Source organism: Mytilus edulis, chromosome 5 (genome assembly GCF_963676685.1).
Source record: "Mytilus edulis chromosome 5, xbMytEdul2.2, whole genome shotgun sequence".
Taxonomy (NCBI): Eukaryota; Metazoa; Mollusca; class Bivalvia; order Mytilida; family Mytilidae; genus Mytilus; species Mytilus edulis.
Genome location: NC_092348.1, coordinates 48610559 through 48630463, shown reverse-complemented (window position 1 = coordinate 48630463; position 19905 = coordinate 48610559). Strand labels below are relative to the sequence as shown.

General features: G+C 30.1%; 1 pseudogene; it reads left to right on the top strand.

The window, feature by feature from the left end:
• The first annotated feature begins 350 nt into the window (after positions 1-350).
• On the top strand, positions 351-3458 carry LOC139523837 (uncharacterized protein KIAA1958-like; annotated as a pseudogene).
• The last annotated feature ends 16447 nt before the right edge of the window (positions 3459-19905 follow it).

The window sequence follows — 19905 nt, the reverse complement described above, 5'->3', positions numbered from 1 at the left end:
GTCCGAATCCGAAATTCAAATGTTTCCCACATTCAAATTATTAGGTTAGGTGCAAACATTTTGTTAATGATGATATTATTTTAATCTTTATAAAAAGGCGGCACGAATTATCTAATTATATGACACTGTCACTTGTACTTTCTGGAGAGCTACGATTGATGCCCATTCAAAACATTATTTATTAAAGCACTTCAGCAAATGCCTTCGGAATATCTTATGCGTATCAGGTTACATGTACTATATATACCATGGTTCTTACGAGTTAACATATCTAAACAAACGAATCCGAAGGATGAGTTTGTTTAAATATGTTAATGAGTAAAACACATGGTATATAAAATTTGTAATATAAATAAAATGATTGACAGCTTTGAAGACCTTGAACTAATATTGGAAATTGGTCACGTTACAGTTTTATCCAATGAAAAGTAAGCTCGCGCAAATCACTTTTGCGCCTCGTGTATAATCTGCGTGTTTCATTTAGAAAGCCCGCCGCACAATTTGCAGAAAGAGAAAAAAATGGCAGAACTTCCCGATTTATTGGATTTTGAGGAAAGCGAACTCATTATAATGGCAGCTGAAATGGAAGACGATGTTCATTTATCACAAATTGCGGCCGAAATAGAGGAAGATATTCAATTATCTGAAGTCGCGACCGAAATTGAAGATGATATCAAGTTGGCAGTCTGTTCTCAAGAGATTGAGGCCGACTATTTTGACGATCTGGCTATTTCTCAGGCAGCAAATATAATGGATGTCAATTTGACAATTTCACAAGCAATGAACGTATACGATGTTGAGGGCGAAGAAAATTTTGACTTGGGAACATTTGAACTTGGTTATTTGGCCCGGGAACCAAATACCAGCGGAGTCGAAAACCCCATGAACACAGGGATTAATCGTTTTTCTACATGTGTTTCTGCTGACGAGATCGATAAACTAATAACTTCGCAAACCAACCCGAATACACAAAAGAACACAAAGTGGGCTATAAAGGTGTTTAATGAATGGCGGGCAGCTAGAAGACAAAACGGTGTTGAAATAACAGATTTGTTAACAATGGATGTTAATACGATGGATTATTGGCTACAGAGATTTGTTTTGGAGGCTCGAAAAAAAACGGGAGACGAATATCCTCCGAAGTCGTTGTATTACATCGTCTGTGGTTTAATGAGACATTGCAAGGACAACAAATTATTTCATGTTAACTTCTTTGATGAAAAAGACGGCACATTTGCACAATTTCGCAAAGTGCTTGATGCAAGAATGAAATATTTGCTGGCGAAAGGACTGGGGACTAAACAAAAATGACTAAACGCAATATCGGAGGAAGATGAGGAAATGTTGTGGTCATCTGGTGTTTTTGGACAATCAAATTCAACAACACTTCAGTATACTGTTTTTTATTATGCCTGTAAAATGTTTGGCTTGAGGGGTAGGGATGAACATAGGAATTTGCAATGTTCTCAGTTTGAACTTGGAGAAGACGGAAAGGGGAAATACATTAGATTTATTGGCCGTAACAACAAAACTTTCAACGGTGGTCTGGCTCATATGAAAATTAGCAACAAGGATATAAAACATTATTCTAATGACGGTAAGTTTTGTTTTATTGTTAATAATCAAGATATCGTACTGTAAATATAATTATTTTGCATGTTGTTCCTTTCATTAAAAATGCTAAAACATGTACAATTAAGAATTTCTTGGCAAACTGCTTTAACTCGTTATTTAATGAATTTGAAACTTTATTTAATTATTTAATTATTCATTGATGAATCATATTTTTAAGGCTTATATTACCAAACACTAAACAGTAAAATAGTAATTAGGGAGCGTGAGAAGTGTACAGTGAAGTTCCATCTATTTGATCACTAACAAATTCATGTTTTTTACGATTTTTTGTGTTTGCTCTGTCTATCACGACTGACGAAAAACTGCATTCTTTACAAGAGTTATCTCCCATCCACCGTAAGTTTTAAAATTGAAAATGTAAAGCGCAAAGCCCGTTACCGTATTTAAAGTGACAAAATCAACCGAATCGAACACTTCTGTCATATTCAAGACTTGATACAAGAATTTTTGTATGTAGAAAATGGTGGATTAAACCTGGTTTTATAGTTTAACTCTCAAATTGCAAAATACTCATAAATAAAAGACAATGTAATAGACCGAATAATCTGTCTCTTGTGTGGGTACATTTGTCATTTCATATTTTCTTTTCATCATTTGGCTATTTATTATTATTTTTTTTTTGTGTCCACACGAAGGCAAAAGACATCATGATGCAGCTTTTCTTCTTCCACCAGAATTCAGCTGTCCAAAAACATGTTGTAAAAGAGATAGAGGTATGTAAAAATATCGGAAATTGATGAGAGTGTCATTAAAGTGAGAGGGTTAGCGCTATAGAACCAGGTTTAATCCACCATTTGGACACAAAAAAAAATAATAATAATAAATAGCCAAATGATGAAAAGAAAATATGAAATGACAAATGTACCCACACAAGAGACAGATTATTCGGTCTAACAATGTAACTGCTGAAGATGTATATTTTTATCACTTTTCGAAATTGTGCAAATCGAGGTACACCTCCGTTATACATGTACTAAGTTTACCTACGGTAACTGATTATTTATTAAAATCGCCATATATACAATATTTGTATTATTTTTAGTTTTATAATTCATTTTCAGGACCTAGGTGTATGTACAACATTTTTGAGACATATCTCAACATGCTTGGTAATGATGGATGCTTTTATCGAAAACCTTTGGCTATGTTCGGAAATACAATCCGGTATGGAAAGCAGCCGCTTGGTGTAAATAAACTAGAAGGGTTAATGAAAGAGATGTGTCAAAAAGCGGGCTTAACTGGAAATTACACAAATCATTCTGGAAAGAGGACGTGCGCAACAGCATTGTACAAAGCAGGATTAGATGAACAAACAATAATGGATCGTACTGGACACAGGTCGTCAGCTGTAAGGGCATACAAATCAAAAACCGATGAAATAGAGCAAAAAGTGTCTTCTGTGTTAAATCCACCAAGTATTGATACAGTTTCTGTTACCCATAATGAATTGGAAGTTGAGGAGCCACCTTTCAAGTGTACAAAACTGGAACCAGTCAACACTGAAAATTCCGCAAATTGTCGTGACATTTCAACGCGCCTAAAATGTTTGAATGATACTAACACAAGTGGAACTGTAAATTTTAACAACTGCAATTTTTCTTTCACTTAAACATTTGTTAAAAGAAAGTTAATTGGAATTTTCGCAATGGAACAATTTTTTTATTATTTTTTTCAAAACTGAAAGAAGGAACTTTTCGAATCTTTTTTCAACTTACGGGAGCTAGTGAAAAGCAATTTTTGTTTTGAGTTTAAAACATGTTTCTTGCGATGTGTTGTGTTACAATTGACTCATTGCTTTGTGTTACAAATGAAACAAATAAATGTTCATGACCTTTCACTTTTTTTTCTGTTTCCAAAATATTTCAGAGGCGGATATCTTGCAAAAAATGGGGTGGAGCTTCAGCCATGGAATAACATGAACATGAATATGTTGTACCATAGCTAAGCTCCGCCTTTATTCCTTTGGATTCTAGTTGAGCTGCATATTTAATTAGCAAGTATGGTACAACATACATTTGCATATATTATACCATGGTTTTCCCTCGACACACTTTTTAAGCAAATTATTTCATTAAAACATCAAAGGAAAACATCCAATTTATGTTACAAATTTAAAATAATGTGAAATAATTTAATCTTTGACTAATATTGAAAAATATTTTGTTTAATTATTTGAATTCTAATAACAGTATAATAGTGTATTGGCATAATATTGTATTTATAAGTATTTTAATAATTCTGTTTATGCAATATTTGTGGTTTTATTTCGACTTAGGACATCCTAAGACACCAATGTAAATACCCTACTTTTAGGACAATTGTTTGACATATCTTATCTCAAAAGACTTTCGTTAATCTAACGTAGGAATCACGCGTGTCCTTAGACCCTTCTTAGACACGTCTTGGTCCTAGTACATCTTCATTGACACGACCTCAGTGTCTCAACTTGCTACCAAAGATCGAACTTATACTGAAGGGAGTTTAAAATTGATATGATGATATTCTTAATTTTTCAACAAGTACGCAATCGTAAATACAATTTCATTACATAAAAAACATAATACCAATGCCTTTAAAGGATAAATGCTGCAATTGGTATACGTTTTTTTCTCTGAATTCAAGGTAATAACTATAGCATTGACGAATGGTAAAATATGAAAATATATACGTCCATTAAATTTCATTATTAAACAAGAGTAAATGATCTCTAATTGCAAATGAATCGAAGTTTTTAATTTAATCAATGTATATGAAAATTGTTTTACACAGTGATGCATAAAGTGTTTGAAAAAAATTATCAGAAACATTGCCATTTTTTTTTATTCAGATTTCATTTCAAAATAATTTTGAGATGCTCTCTGTTCCAAACACATCTGTGCTTTCGATAATGGTTATATAATTCACAAATAATTTAGAGATAGTACTCAATCTCTTAAATTTATGTGAATTAGACTTTAATCTGTATTTTTATCTGAATAATCAAACTCGAAACGGTTGGTCGTTCCTTATACATTATTTACACATTTGTTAACAATAAGTTTACAACAGTTTTTAAAGAAAAATAAAAGCAATGCGGACCTACTTGAATTTTATTGTTATTGGAAACCTGTCAGAGAACCGCAACCATTCAAACGGATAATTTGTTATCATTCAAATCAACAATGAATACTCACAGAAAAAAAATCACCACAAAAAGCCAAATATTTAGCAGCATGAAGTTTTACATGAGGTGAGGCCAATTTATCTTGAATAAGCATACACAATCTGGAAGTTATTGAAATTTTCAAACATTTTAATAAGAAAATGTTTTTAAGATAAATATAGATTTTATAAATATTTCGAGCTAATACACAATTCCAATCTTGGCATCTATGATGAGTTTTTCATCGATAAAATCCAAATTTTATCCTGCGTTAAACGTTGATTTTGTAAACAGTTTTGATATACCCAAAGGGTAAATGTTTGTGTAAAATTGCCCCTTCTTCGTTGTTAAATTTCATAAAAGGGGCATGGTCGTATTCTAGTATTGTTTTTCAGATAACAGGGATGGATTTTCAGATATAAGTTAATGTCTGTTTGTTATACAGAACTTACATTATGCTCTGTTGTTTATGTTATAGATAATGCATATTTGAAGGTTGTTTTTGTCGAAGAACATACCGAAGGTGACAAGAAAAACCTTGAAATATTTATTATCCGTCTTACATACCGTCAATTCTTTTTTATAAAGATTTGCAAAATTTTGCATCCTATTTTACCGACCTCCCTATTAAGTAAGACATTCCTTTCTAATGCGTTCAGGTTTTAATACGCCATACGGCTCATTTCATAATTTAGGAAATTAATCTCACTAATTGATCTAGATATAAACCTTAAAAAAAATATACTAAATATATATAATTACTGTAACTGCATGAAGTAAGACACAAATAAATTGTAACCATCCAATAACGGTGAATGAAAAATACAAGTCACTTTGTAATAAATTTATTGTACATACTTAGTTTTATATGGAAAGGGGGGTTCATGTTTTTTTTCTATTTGTAATGACATTTTTATCGCGGAAAAGTGACAATTTTTCAACAATTTTTATAGAATAGAATGAATTTTTCAGAATAATTGTCTTTAGAATAGCAATACATATTTAACAGATAATCAGGATTTAATTCTATACCCCTAACCAACCCCCTTGTGAAGTGCGTGCTTGTTATTCAATAGAGTATACGAATATTTTATTAGTTGATCAATTGATAAAGTAAAAGGTATACATACATGTAAACAAGTTAAGAACTGGCACGAAGGGAGCACAAAATCGTGATACACGTACATATTACACGAAATCAAATACCAGTACATGTAGATCACAGAATAATTTTCTATTCAGTGTGCAACAATAAGATTTTCAAAATCTCACACACGAATATGTTAAATCTGTCTTTTTTAAATAGTGTTATGGAAAGTTTTATATTCAAATTGATCTCACATATATGATAATGTTCCCGTATTGTAGCGATAAATTAACAAAACTTTACATCATTTGTTTCTAAAATTAAAATGCGGGCAATGACGATTTTTTTTTTACACCTATTAAAGATTGAACTTTAAAAAATAAATTACCAAATCGGCAACAAAAAACTATATATAATTTTGAAGTAAATTATGGTTTGCGTTTTTATCATGGAAAATAATGACCTTACACAGGTCAGTATGTTATTCCTTGTAGCATATTTTACAGATGATTATACAGTTCGCAAATGATTAAACGTAACTTGAGATATTTCAATTGCATTCAATTTACAAAAAGATATGTGGATATGTTCTTTGAATAGACTTTTAAGAGTCATTTTACCTAAATAATGTAATGCGAACAGGATGGTCTTCACTTTTAAATTATTAAGATATTTGTCTTTGTTTTTTCAATACTAAATTTTAAACAATGCATACCACCTTACATTACATGATCATCGGAAACTTATCGAATACCGCAAATTTCCTGATACATTCCATTCATTGAACCAATTGTGGTCATTGGATAATTACTGTTAACATTCAAATCTCTGTACAGAGAACTATATGGAGAAAAGCTAAGGGCAATTAATCTTGGATTAACTTCACGGTCAGAGTCAAAATCTGTAGATTGTAACAGTTGAAACTTTCATGAAATTGACTATTTCAAAAATTGTCTCAACGATCAAGATTTAAAAAATTATTTACGCATCAATAAAAAGATCCATTTTTCTTTGTAAAATGTCTTATAAGAGGTAAGTTAATATGCTTATATCTTTTACCATAAAACGAAGTTTAATTTTCAGATACGCAAGTTAAAATCAGTTTGTGAAGAATTTAAAATGATTGTTTGCCAATTTTAAGACTTTTCATTAAGAAAAAATAACTCCATATCTCAGTATTACTGCATTTCTGGCAAAATATTTCTTTACACTAAGTATAAAAAGGGAGATTTTATTAATTCTGCTTCAAAATTAACATTTTTATTCTATTTATTATTTGTTAAAAAAAGAATCTTATCTACAAAAAGACATATATCTTTGTACTTGTCTGCCTTTCTAACTATTCTGAACTGAGCGTCACTGATGAGTCTTATGTAGACGAAACGCGCGTCTGGCTTATTGAATCATAAGTCTGGTACCTTTGATAACTATTTACACCACTGGGTTGATGCCACTGTTGGTGGACGTCACGTCAACAGAGACAAACATGAATATGGAAGATACATATACTAGTATATACATGTACGTGTATTAATTAAAACATTGCAACAAGAAAGTATGGCATAAAACACACTGTCCCTTTTTACATGATCGTATTTTCAGGTTCAGTGTACCACGTAATCCAGGTCAAACTTTAATTTGGTTTTTAATTCTAAACGTTTTCTATTTTGAATAGAACGGAAGAACGAACGTATGCACCATCTAGTTAATATAATATTCGTTTACTATCGTAATCATAAGACTAAATATTGCATCCTGCTAAACATAACTTCAAGCAAATATTCCGTCAATGTCCGTTTTTCATAGTATTTTTATAAGCTAAACGCCAAACAATTTAGAAGATACAGTTTCAGAGCAATGACGTTAAAATATGCATACGTGTGTACGGTACGGGCTCTTTTTTAAATCCATGCATCATTATCTTTAAAGACATGATACAAAAGTAAAGTGTTATCAATTTTTTCATTGAAGATGCGCTGGTACATTCCATTTGATAAAATTCTACTGAAAGGTCACAAAGTACTATCAGAAAGATGCATCAGTGATCTGAAATTTTTACTGTTGGCAAAAGTATCTTGAAATAAAATGTAAAAGTATGCAAAAAAAAAAAGAAGAAAGTCGTGTACACCTTTTACTTCCATGCCTTTGAATCTCTGGTTTATATTTAATCTCAAAACTTTCAAATCAAAAATGAGAATATCATCTCGCTTCAGATTCTCTTGATTTCTTTTTTCAAACTTGATTTTGATTTAGTAGCGTTAATCATTTATCGTTTGGGAGATTATTATATGCGTCAAGTGGAATGACGAAGTAATTATCGGTGCATTTAATTACCGGTAACTGTATTTTATATTTCTTTTAAAGTTTCTGAAAGAAATCAACAAAATCAAATAGCAAAAAAGGAAAATAATTAAAATAGTAGTTTGTGCTAATTTTTAGATAATATATATTCCAACAAAGTATATATATTCAACGAACCAAAAATTCATGCAGTATTTGCTCCCCTATGTCTTCCTTCACTGCAATAGGCCGAGATACGTTCAGATAGGTTGGCCATGTTGAGTAATGTCATTTTATTGGGAAGTTTAAATATGGCATAAGGTCAATATTACAATATTATACTTTTATTAGAAATAAACCAATTAAACACAATATTCATCAATATAGGTTACAGATTCAATTGTGTTGTGACTATTTAGTTTTGTTGTTATATGAGATGTATTTAAAATTGTTATAGTCTATAAGAACCTATCTATTAGTATTACGTTAAAGTTCATTTTGACCCTTTACCTAAAAATTGCTCTAAGTACAGAAAAACCTGCGCATCTGGAAAGGTTTTTATGAATAGCATGCTCTCGATAATTAAATTATTAATGCATTGTTTGTTTTAGAAAATTTAAACCGAACAAGATTTTCAGTGCACTTTTTTTTTGTCCCTTCAGATGATGATAAAATTATCAATCAGTTGAGTTTCTCTTGATATGATCTACTCGGGTACACAGTTTAAATCACCAATTATTGTCAGGTATCTATTGTCCTTCTATTGTCCCGAGTTGATGTTTTCGAAGCTATCTTAGGATAAGGACGTGTCCTTATACCATTTTATGGCACGCTTTTGTCCTAAGTCGTGTTCTCGAAGCTTTTGTAACTAAGGATATATCGGATTTTTCGCCCTAACTTTAGAATCCATCATATCTTTATCATATCTCTTTTTCGTGAAGGTGAACATGAAATTAAACGCACGATCGGTTAATTCGTATATAAAGAAATATTCATGATTTTAAACTTTGAACTTCGTGTTTCACGATCCTTTTTCTGTTATTTTATAGTAACCTTTGTAATCATTCATTTAATTATAAAAATGTAATAATAAAACTTGTAAACAATTTTATTAATTGGTTTCTTCATTAATCCATGTTTTAAAAAAAAAAAAATTTATCTTTTAAAAATTTCGCGCTTAGGATATAGACTATGACAGCTGGTCTATCTATAGAGACGACCTTATTATGTTTATGACGTAATTTAAAGGTCAAGTTTATGAACAAGAAATTAAAATAGATTATTGATTTTATTAAATATATTGAAATTTGAAATAAACGAAAATCTTTATCTATACACGGATGAGAAAATCATTCAATTACATACACAAGTAGATCACAAAAGCAGCTTACAGTTTTTACTTAAATTGTTAGACTATGTTATTACTTACATTTCAGTATGGATGTAATATTCATACATTGTATATGTAAGAGCAATCAATGGGTATAATAGACTAAGATTTCAGTTTTGAATGACATTTAAGCTACTCATTTCGATGAATTTATTTTTAATAGTAATGTTGAATATTATTCCCTAATATTTGTGTAGAAGTAGTTTTATTTGTAATGTTTAGTGTATATACACGTATATATTAATTTTATATTTGTTTATATAAATAATTGATACGCCAATGAGTTAATATATATATATATATATATATACATAAACTTGTATGTCGCAATTTCATGACAAAATATGACGTTATTTCTAAAAATTATGCAAGACTGTTTAAATCTACATGATCTACTTATTCTTGTTCAATTATTTGGTGCCGTGTGTCACAATAAAGTAGTCAAATCAACTTTACAATGGAAAGGTAAGTTTAATCCTAGGAATTTTTGCTACTCTGTATCAAAATAACATGTTGTTAAGGATGTACTCAGATGAGGTTTCGGAATTTGTGTCAGATGTTCGGGACATCCTGTTTTTCCCCTACGATACTTGGTAAAATATTTTGCCCCATAACACCCATTTGTCTTACTTTTCATAAAAGTGAAAGGATTAGCTAGTTATAAAACCAGGTGAAATCCACCATTACATTTTGCCCTTCTTATTCTTTACGTTCGTCCGTTCGTCCGTACGTCCGTACGTCCCTAATTCGGTTTACGTTCTCTAACTTAGTTTGCCTCAACCATATTTTATGAAACTTATAAACAGAGCTTATTACCATAAAGGGAAGATCACGTTTGAATTTGTGTGGCGTCACTTTTACAGTTTTACTTTTAGACAGTCATACCCCGTTACAAATTCGAAAAAATGCTAAATTACTTGGTTCCGTTCGCTAACTTGTTTACCTCAACCAAATGTTATGAATATTATACGCTTATACATAATGCGTATTAATAAAACAAAACACGGATCAAGAATAATAGTTCCTTCGCTTAATAAAACAATCAACCTCCTGTAAATAATGGAATTCTGTAAATTTTGATTAAATCTATCAATTGATTCTGTTGTTTTGAGAATGAAAGCGTAGTAATTAGTAGTTATAATCAAAACATAAAAAAGTCATAAGCTATGTCTGGTACGTAACAATTTTAGTAATATCCTAATTGTGATGAAAGACTATAATTTTAAAACAAAATGTCATTTTTTGCTACTTTTATAATGAAGGTCGACTTGGTAAGGTCGAAATCAAGGAGTAGTGCTTTAAAACTTAAAGAAGAATATCAAGTTGTGGTTAATCTAATGTACATTTGTTTTTACTCCAAGTTAGTAAACTACTAGTAACAATCAAATATGAGCATTGCTACTTTTGAGACGATGTTTATATTTTAGCTGTTGCTATCTTTGTCAAATGAAGGTGTAGTCAATTTTTGAAATAGGTCTTTTATCTATTGTTAGCAACACAAGTACATGTTGAATAATTGGAACGGTCTATTCTCATTGTAAAATTAGTTCGTGTTGCTCAATCATAACTTTTCTGTGAATTTTTTTTAGACTTGCTTGATTCTACTTATTACTCAGTTTTGTTCATTGACTTGAGTTGATTTTACTTTTTCAATGTGTGATTTTCGACTGTCCTCAGATATTTTATCCCCGACCATATGAAAGTATAATTATAAAAAATATAAATGAGTTAACCCCGACACCCTCCCACTCAACATGAATAAATTACGAAGAATAAAAAAAACTGCTAAACGTGTTCTGGTAAGTTCCCTGCATAGTTTGTTTATTTTGATTCGCTCTGGATCACTTCAAAAGATTAATGACACATGGGCCTTTAAATTTATCCTAAAAATACACCGAATGAATTACATTACAGAGAGGTTACCTGTATCTGTATTGAAAAAAAAACTGTATATGTATTGGCAAGTTGAGTTTTCACAGAATCATTTTATCATTATAAACTTTCAGATACAAGTGAAGGAAGTTGGATATTATTTGGCATTATATTTGATAGTTCATAAAGTTGAGACTTAAAAGGAATAGTTTATAGCAATACATAGTTTCTTCACAAAATAAACGCGTTAAGTTTTTAAATATAGTATGGTTTTTCAGTTATTATAGCTTGTATCTGATTTCTTAGGTAGATTTGGCATATTTATAGTATGAAATCTGGCATTTTGAAATTTTTTTAATAACAAAAATATTTTTTTTTTCAAAATAAGATTTTGAACCCCTTGTAATTATTTTTCGATTGTCACGATAAGATTTTTAAACATAGTTGTTAATTTCTGTTTCATTGAGAATTGTCATAGGCTAGTAATCACACGGACAGTACTAGGTAATTCTTTAAGCGAAATACCCACTTCTTTTAAATCGTGTTTTGGTTTTTATACGTCACTCACTACTTCCTTTATTAATAAACGTATGACAGATCATTTTGTTTTTTGAAAACAATTTTGATTGTTTTGTTGATATTAGGGAAATTACGGATTCCTGATAAAGTACCACACATATACTATATTTGACATATCATAAATATATTAGCTCAAATGTTTTATTAAATGTTTGGCGGCGTCCATACATAGTTCTATCATCATTCATAAAATCAATTCATGTTGATATGAAAAGGTATGCATCTGATTAAGTTTTTCATAAGTCATGTACTTAAAATGCTATTGTTTTAGTTTAAAAATCATTCTTTGAAAATATTTGTTTTAATTTTACTTAAAGAAACGAATTATAAAACCCTTTGAAACACTCATTGCTTGAAATTTAAAAAGTCGTTGTGTAGATTATTTTTAGAACATAAATGAATATATCATGTTTTGTCATTTTTGTGATAATTATAGAAGGGGGAGATCTCAAAATCATATTGTCATGTCATCCATATTGCTTTAAACTATATTTTTTTTTTTAAATAAATTGGGTTTTCTCAAGTTGTAATGGCAAAACATTAAACTATTTATAATTGTGTATTTTTGAGCCAGTTGGATAATTTTTGTTCTTATGTACAGGAACCAACTCCCTTATTTAAATGAAAATTAATGAGTACATACGTATAATCAAAAGTTAAAACAAACAAATCCATACAATTAAAGGAAGACAAGATGAACGAACACCTAAACTACATGATTAAACATAGTGACTGCAAAATCAAAGTCTGCTTTAGTTACACGTTACCAAATAATCACATTGTTATAGCACCGGTGTCATTGGTTATGAAAATGCACTCAACTGTTAAAATGGAACATACAATATAGTTTAAAAATAGTCCCAGATTCGTGTAACAGCGAAAAGAATCAAAAAGAGTACCAGGTATGTTTTCATTTATATCCTTCAGTTTATTTAAAAATAATTCGTTTCTTCAAATTCTTGTGTATGTATTTGATAACAAATTGTTATTCCATCCCCGAGTATCACAATTTTATTGAATAATCTAATACCAAAGAATTCGTGCATTCAACCTGTGTTTTTTTATCTAATAAAAAGATTGTAAAACCTTTTTACAGGACCACTTTTGTCCATTATATTTGAACCAGGTTTCAAGCAAAATGGAGAAAATTACATAGATTTTACTCGTATCTGTTATAACTTAGAGAAAATCGAGTGTAAAAGAATCCCCCCACTAAAACTGAATTCAACTGATAAGATAACTGGGTTTTGTCTATTAAACATAATTAATTGAAAAATCCTTCAGATATTTAACACTCCATGCTGTAAAAATCATGATATAAGTTATGATAAGTATATTTAGCAATGTTAATTATGAATTTTATTTCCAATTGACGACACATTTAAAAATACTAACGGAGACTATATAATATATGAACAATAACATTAGATTTTAAAGAACATGTCAATAATACATAGAGACAAAAGTATAAATGTTTAAAGTGCAATGTTTAAACGCTATCTGTATGACTGGACATTGAAGTCAACTGATTCGATCTTCTTTTAATTAATGTTTTCATAGTTATGATTACACGATCATTGAATATTTTGGTGCATTTAAATCTATTATTATACTGTGGTATATATTACAAGTTATCTTACCTTCTATAGATTTATAGAGACATGATTGGTTAAAGAACTACACGTTGTGACTATGCATATATGTGTCAATGTATGTGTTTGTGGATGGATGTTTCGGTGTTCTGTTAAGTTGTTCTTTTTAAAATGGTTACACGATGATGACTGCTGTACCAATATTTTGACTATTTTATTTATTATGTCTGTTTAGTTAAAGGGATAATTCGCGATTTTTCTCTTTTCATCTTATTATGTTCATAAAACCAAAAAAAAACCATATTCATCAAGTTTTATTTTGATATGAAAACTAATAAAGTAGAAAATTGGGAATTATTAATTTTATTTCTTCAAACTTCCTGACTTATGTGACGTAGTTTAAGTCTTTTTGCATGCCGGGAGTGAAATTAATCTCTTTAAGTCTTGTTCTTAACCATCTAATAACGCTATTTAAAGCGCATCGACGACTTTTGTTGTAGCTATTAACCACTAAAAATAAGTGATAGCCATGCAACTTTTTAAATTAGATTGTAGGATTTATGTGTGGATTTTTTATACGAATTTTAGTAATAAAAGTAATTCATACAATAGAACATTTTTAATATATTTTTCTACAAATACTTTAAACAAACGTATGAAACTGATATGATCGATAGTGTTTTAAAAATACATGTTTGTATTCTGACCTTTTTGCTTCATTCCAGCAAATATTTTCTGCATGTATTGTGGAAATAAAGTGTGTATTGTTTTGTGACACTTAGTGAATGTTGAATACGTAGTTAAACTCAAGGTAATTAAAAGATTAGCATTATGTAATTCTAATCTTTTGATCTTCATTCAGTGAAATCTAGGCGTCACGGTTCACCTTTTCAGGTGTGAGCAACATTTCGTATGAATGATAAACGGAAGACAGTGATAGTTTTAGACACAGAAATGTAAAAAAAACAAAAAAATTACGAGAGTAATAAGGTCGCACAATAACTGGAGAGCTGTTGTATATTTATATTTTGCCTAAGCTCACTTTTAAATGAATTATGACTTCTGATTACTTTTTTAACGATAAAGTACTGAATTATTTTAATTGAAAAATTTATAAATAAAAATAGTTTTCTAAACACGAGTGTATGAACTAAAAATGGTACTATTTTAAATTAGAATCGGCAACCTTTAATATTTCAAAGAGATCATTAACAATTGCAATTATATAATTAAGTCCATCCAAAGCAATCTTTATTTACCTATTAAGGAATTAATGTTCTCATCAAAATATTTTAAATCTCACAACGCATGAACACTTCAGCTATTTGAAAAAAAAGATTTTCTTGGAATGGAATCGAAAAATTACGAACAGATATTCTATTTAAGTGTGAAAAACATATTTTTTTTTTATACATAATCGGGAATGTCCTGATTAAAATAGTCTTCGTCTCACAACGTATAATACTTTGGCTATTTGACCCACGATGTTTAATCTTTCCCTATTTTTGAATATAGTTATCAGTCTGTTTTAACTGGCAAGAATACCCCTAAAGCGGACAAGCAGTTTATTCTTTAAATTTCTGTTATTGAATAACAAGAAAGAAAATATTCCTGAAATTAATTTGAATCTATGATACTCAATAGTTTTCCTGGAAAAAATTCACATCCTTGGGGATAATTAGTGTACGTCCAGTGGCATATATATTACGGTGAACGGAAAAAAAGTCACGCGGAAAAAAGTCACAAAATGCGAAGTTCCCCTTTAACGCATCATTGTAAATAAAATGGAATTTGACGAGACTGTCATCAAAGTGAGAGGTTTAGCGCTATCAAACCAGGTTCAATCCACCATTTTCTACATTTGAAAATGTCTGTACCAAGTCAAGAATATGATAGGTCTTGTCCATTCGTTTTTGATGTGTTTTGTTATTTGATTTTGCCATGTGATGATGGACTTTCCGATTAAATTTTCCTCTAAGTTCAGTATTTTTGTGATTTTACTTTTTGATATAGGGTGTCATAAAAGATATAGGGTTAGTTACCATACATGGTTAGTTACCATATGGGGTTAATAATGAGTTACTTCCCTTTAAAAAAAAAGAAAAAAAGATGCCACAACCCTTTATATAAACAACACGGTGTTGAGGGAAAATCTTAAAGGATTCAACAGACGAAGAAATTTATGATGAAAGGTTGAAATAAGTTTATAAAACATAATTAAAGCTAGCAATTTGTTATTCTTGGCATAACGGAGTTACCTTCCTTTCAAAACTTAAAAGAAATCTGAAAAGATTCAACAGACGAAGTAATTGATACATGAAATGAACGATTGAAATAAATTCATAAAAAAAATTTAAAGATAAATAGTAGGATCTTAATACTAAGTATTGAAGACTTGATAACTTTGAAAGGCCGCTAGTCAAAATCCACATTGTGAAGATTGTCGTAAGATAAATTTGTTACACGATGTTCTAGTGACCTAATATACAAATATAATCTTTGTATGAGGTCGAAATAAGGATATATTGACCTCATACAAAGGCTATATTTGTTTTATTATTAATTTCCTACCATATTTATATCAAAATCTTAATTTGATTTTGTTGGAATGTTATAGATAAAGGCAACAGTAGTATACCGCTGTTCAAAACTCATAAATCCATGGATAAAAAACAAAATCAGGGTAACAAACTAAAACCGAGGGAAACGCATTAAATAGATATAGATATCATATTGTCTCCTTGACAAAACAAAATATTAGTTGTTATTTCATTTACTTGTTTTTGTTTGTTTGGCATCTTATGTATTTGAAGATTTTTTCGTCAAATAATCGATCACAGATATTATTTGCTTCAAAACGTTAACAATATCCTGAAATTCATTACATGACGTCAAAAAGTATATCGGTTTTTAGATATTCTAAAAATAACCGTGCAATATGCGTTTTGCTGTGCAATATGCTTTTTGCTATCCGCCGTTTTCTCTCTACCTTCCAAAATATTGTTTAACATGTGACTATCCCTAAACGAATCAGATTTGTTAAAATATACGAATTAATAATATTAAAATATATATGGGGTTAGTAAATTTAATATGGGGTGAGAGCTAAGGTCACTAACACACCATATACCTAATATTATATATAGCACGTTTTTACGAGTTTATGTCTTAAGTGCCACCCCTTCCTCCGGGGGAATTTAGATGATCGATGTAAAATCTTGTTAGATGTATACCTTGCTGTCTGATATACAAATATGACATGTAGTGTTAGATGAGGTGAAAGAAGAAAACGTTTGTTAAGCATATTCTGAAAGTATTCTCATTTCTTAACACCATGAAAATGATTGGTTAAAGGATTGGCTGTTGATTGCGTAATATTCTAATCATGCTAAATTGCTTGGAGATACACCGTTTAAAAGTGGATGATGTAAAACGACTGAAATTCCATTTATAATTTTTTGGAATATTTATTGACACGATAAAAAGAAGTATATAATCCAACAATTTACCAATACTGCCTCTTCGATTATAAACAACGTTAATGCTTTTTTGAAGATCTCTTTGGGCATTTATTTGTTCCAAGTTTATTGATATGAATAAATGTTTGAAATTGACTAATTCATACATTTATACAAAACTAGTATAAAGCAAAGGGGTCCAGAATTGGAATTAAAAAAGGCTAGAGATCAATTCAACATATTTTGGAATTTGCATCTTAAATCATCTGTTCGGCTTAAAAATTGATGGAAAATTGTGGCCCACATATTACTATATTGTAATCACTTCACTATTGGTCCTACAATATTGCAGTTGATCCTTCTTTGGTCATACATTACATGTATGCATACTGAAAATACTGTAGTTCCAATGTATGCATAATTTTTGATTGAAATAAATAAAACTTGTATTTTATAACTTGCTTATTTGTTTATTGTAAAACTAATCTCTTTGTTAATAAGATTTTTCAAGTTTTATTGTTTTCTTATTGTAGCATTTTGTAACATAGGTATATGGTTCTCATTTATGCGATAAAATGTATAAAATTCCCCTTTAAATTCAACATTTAACCTAATTAGCAATTTGTCAAGTTGAGAGAATATAAATTTCTTTTGTCTATTAATCATTTTACCTTAGGTGTAACAATTATAATTTAAAATTAGTCCCTTTTCGCCTTCGAACAAATTTTCAGGTACAAAAGTATTAACTAAGGCGAAATAGGAACTTGTGTAAACACTGCAATTAAGTTATTGTTTTTTTGTATTGCAATTAGTTGATAATTGTTATTAGTGCATGTCTTATGTCAAAATCTGCCATAAAAATACCTTTTAAAAGATTTTTTTTCTAGAAGTCTTCTTGTAGTGGCTCATCTTATTGGAAATATGATATATTTTGTAAATAACACCTTTGTGGTTGTGTCTTATTGGATATGACAAAACTGATACAGAATATTTCATATTTTAATGAATCAAATAAAAACAAATATCGTACAATCATAACAAATGTTTTATTTCTGAATCAGCACTGAATTACAAGCACAATAATGTAAATTAGCATACTGATGAAGAAAAATGTACATGCAATATATAATCACATGAGAAAAAAAACACTAATAAATAAGAATTATTTCCATAAATATAAAAAAAAAAAAAAATGGTACTATAATAGTTCATATTATTAAAAAAACAAGGAACTGATGGACACAATGGAATGTTCAAATTGCATTTAGTTACCAAGTTTAAAGATGCATAATGCAGTACAATTTTGTGGGTTTCTTTCAAAGTTGTGAATCTTTCTTCTGCTTCTCTATACCTTTTTGCTTTTTTCCATCTGTCGACTTGCTGCATATATTACTTTATTTACCTCGTTAGCTGCTTGCTCTTTCTTAAACACCTAGATGATTTCAAATATGTTTTGATGTGCTGTTTTGACCCTGTTTTGTCAGATTAATATGCGATCCCTTAAAATAATTGTTTGTTCTGAGTCCTTCTGCTTGGTGGTTGTTCCAGGTTGGTTGTGGGTATCTGCCATCTATCCAGGTCAGAATTAAAAAGTCAGTTAATTTGATGCAGTCATCTGTCTGTGGTGCGTTTTCCAAAGTTTATAACCAAAAGTCTTTCAAGCGATCTAAGGACAGTTATTGTAAGACTGCTGCATAACGGACGTAATTGTTGACATCTGGGACATCTTTGTATTGAGTCTGAAGCCGTCTTTTTCCATATTGCTTTTGCGTAATGGATCAAACAACCTTTTAGTTCTGCGTTTGGAAAGACAAGTTTTGTTAGTTGGCGATGTTTTTCATGAAATTGAAAAATATTATATACTAGTTACCTCGAAGTGGTAGAAAAGAATACACCAATGGACAACATGGCTGTGCAAACAAATACATGGATGGCGAATATACTGTCAAACATTAGTGATGCTGTGTAGAAAGTTCCATCACAGAATATTGTGTCTGGACTGCATGGTTGTTGTAAGTTCTCAGCAGTTGTAAATAATAGTAGTATGTTGACGTCAACAGCATCAGCTTGCAAAAACGGTTCTCTACTTGTGGTCTGGCGAAATTTTCCTTCAAGTTATACACTTGGTCTAGCATTTAGTAAACGTGTGAAAATGTTTGTCTGCTACGGTAGAATGCTGATCTCTTGCTTTCGAATGTAGGCAGTTTTCGTGCAGTCTCAAGGGTCTGGGCATTCTATGGTGAAAAAATAAATCATTTTAAGAGAAGCAGCTTTCCTACTGACAAATGTTTTAACTGTAGATTTTTTTATGATTTCACAAATTTTGAAATCATTAAAATGGTTACTTTTATTAAATAGATATAAAAAATGATAGTTTCAGAGAAACAATTCCCTAATTACATGATGTTTCAATTATTATAAGAGAGAAGACGTTATTAAAAATCAAAATATATTTTATTGGCGAAGTAAGATCATGGCTTCTGTCGGTTACCAACCCACAAACAAAGGGTCTTTGGGCAACCGTAAATTAGATGCAAATAAAATAGATAAATAAAAATTAGATGCAAATAAAATAGATAAATAAAATTCAAAATTCAAATAAAAAACTAAAATGAAATGAAATTTTGAAATAATGGGGTGCTGACTTGAACCCTGGCAACAGATGTTCAAAATCAACATGAGAAACTACGTTTGAGGTGGAAATGAAGATTACATGGATTAATGTTCTAAATTAAATAATAATACAGTGATAAATCAAGTTCATCGGTACTGGTGCAGCCTATAAAGTCCGACCTAGTGATGAACTCTGCTAAAAGACTGTCATAACATTATTTATCGGTACACTATGACTGTTAATCCGTTATCACTCG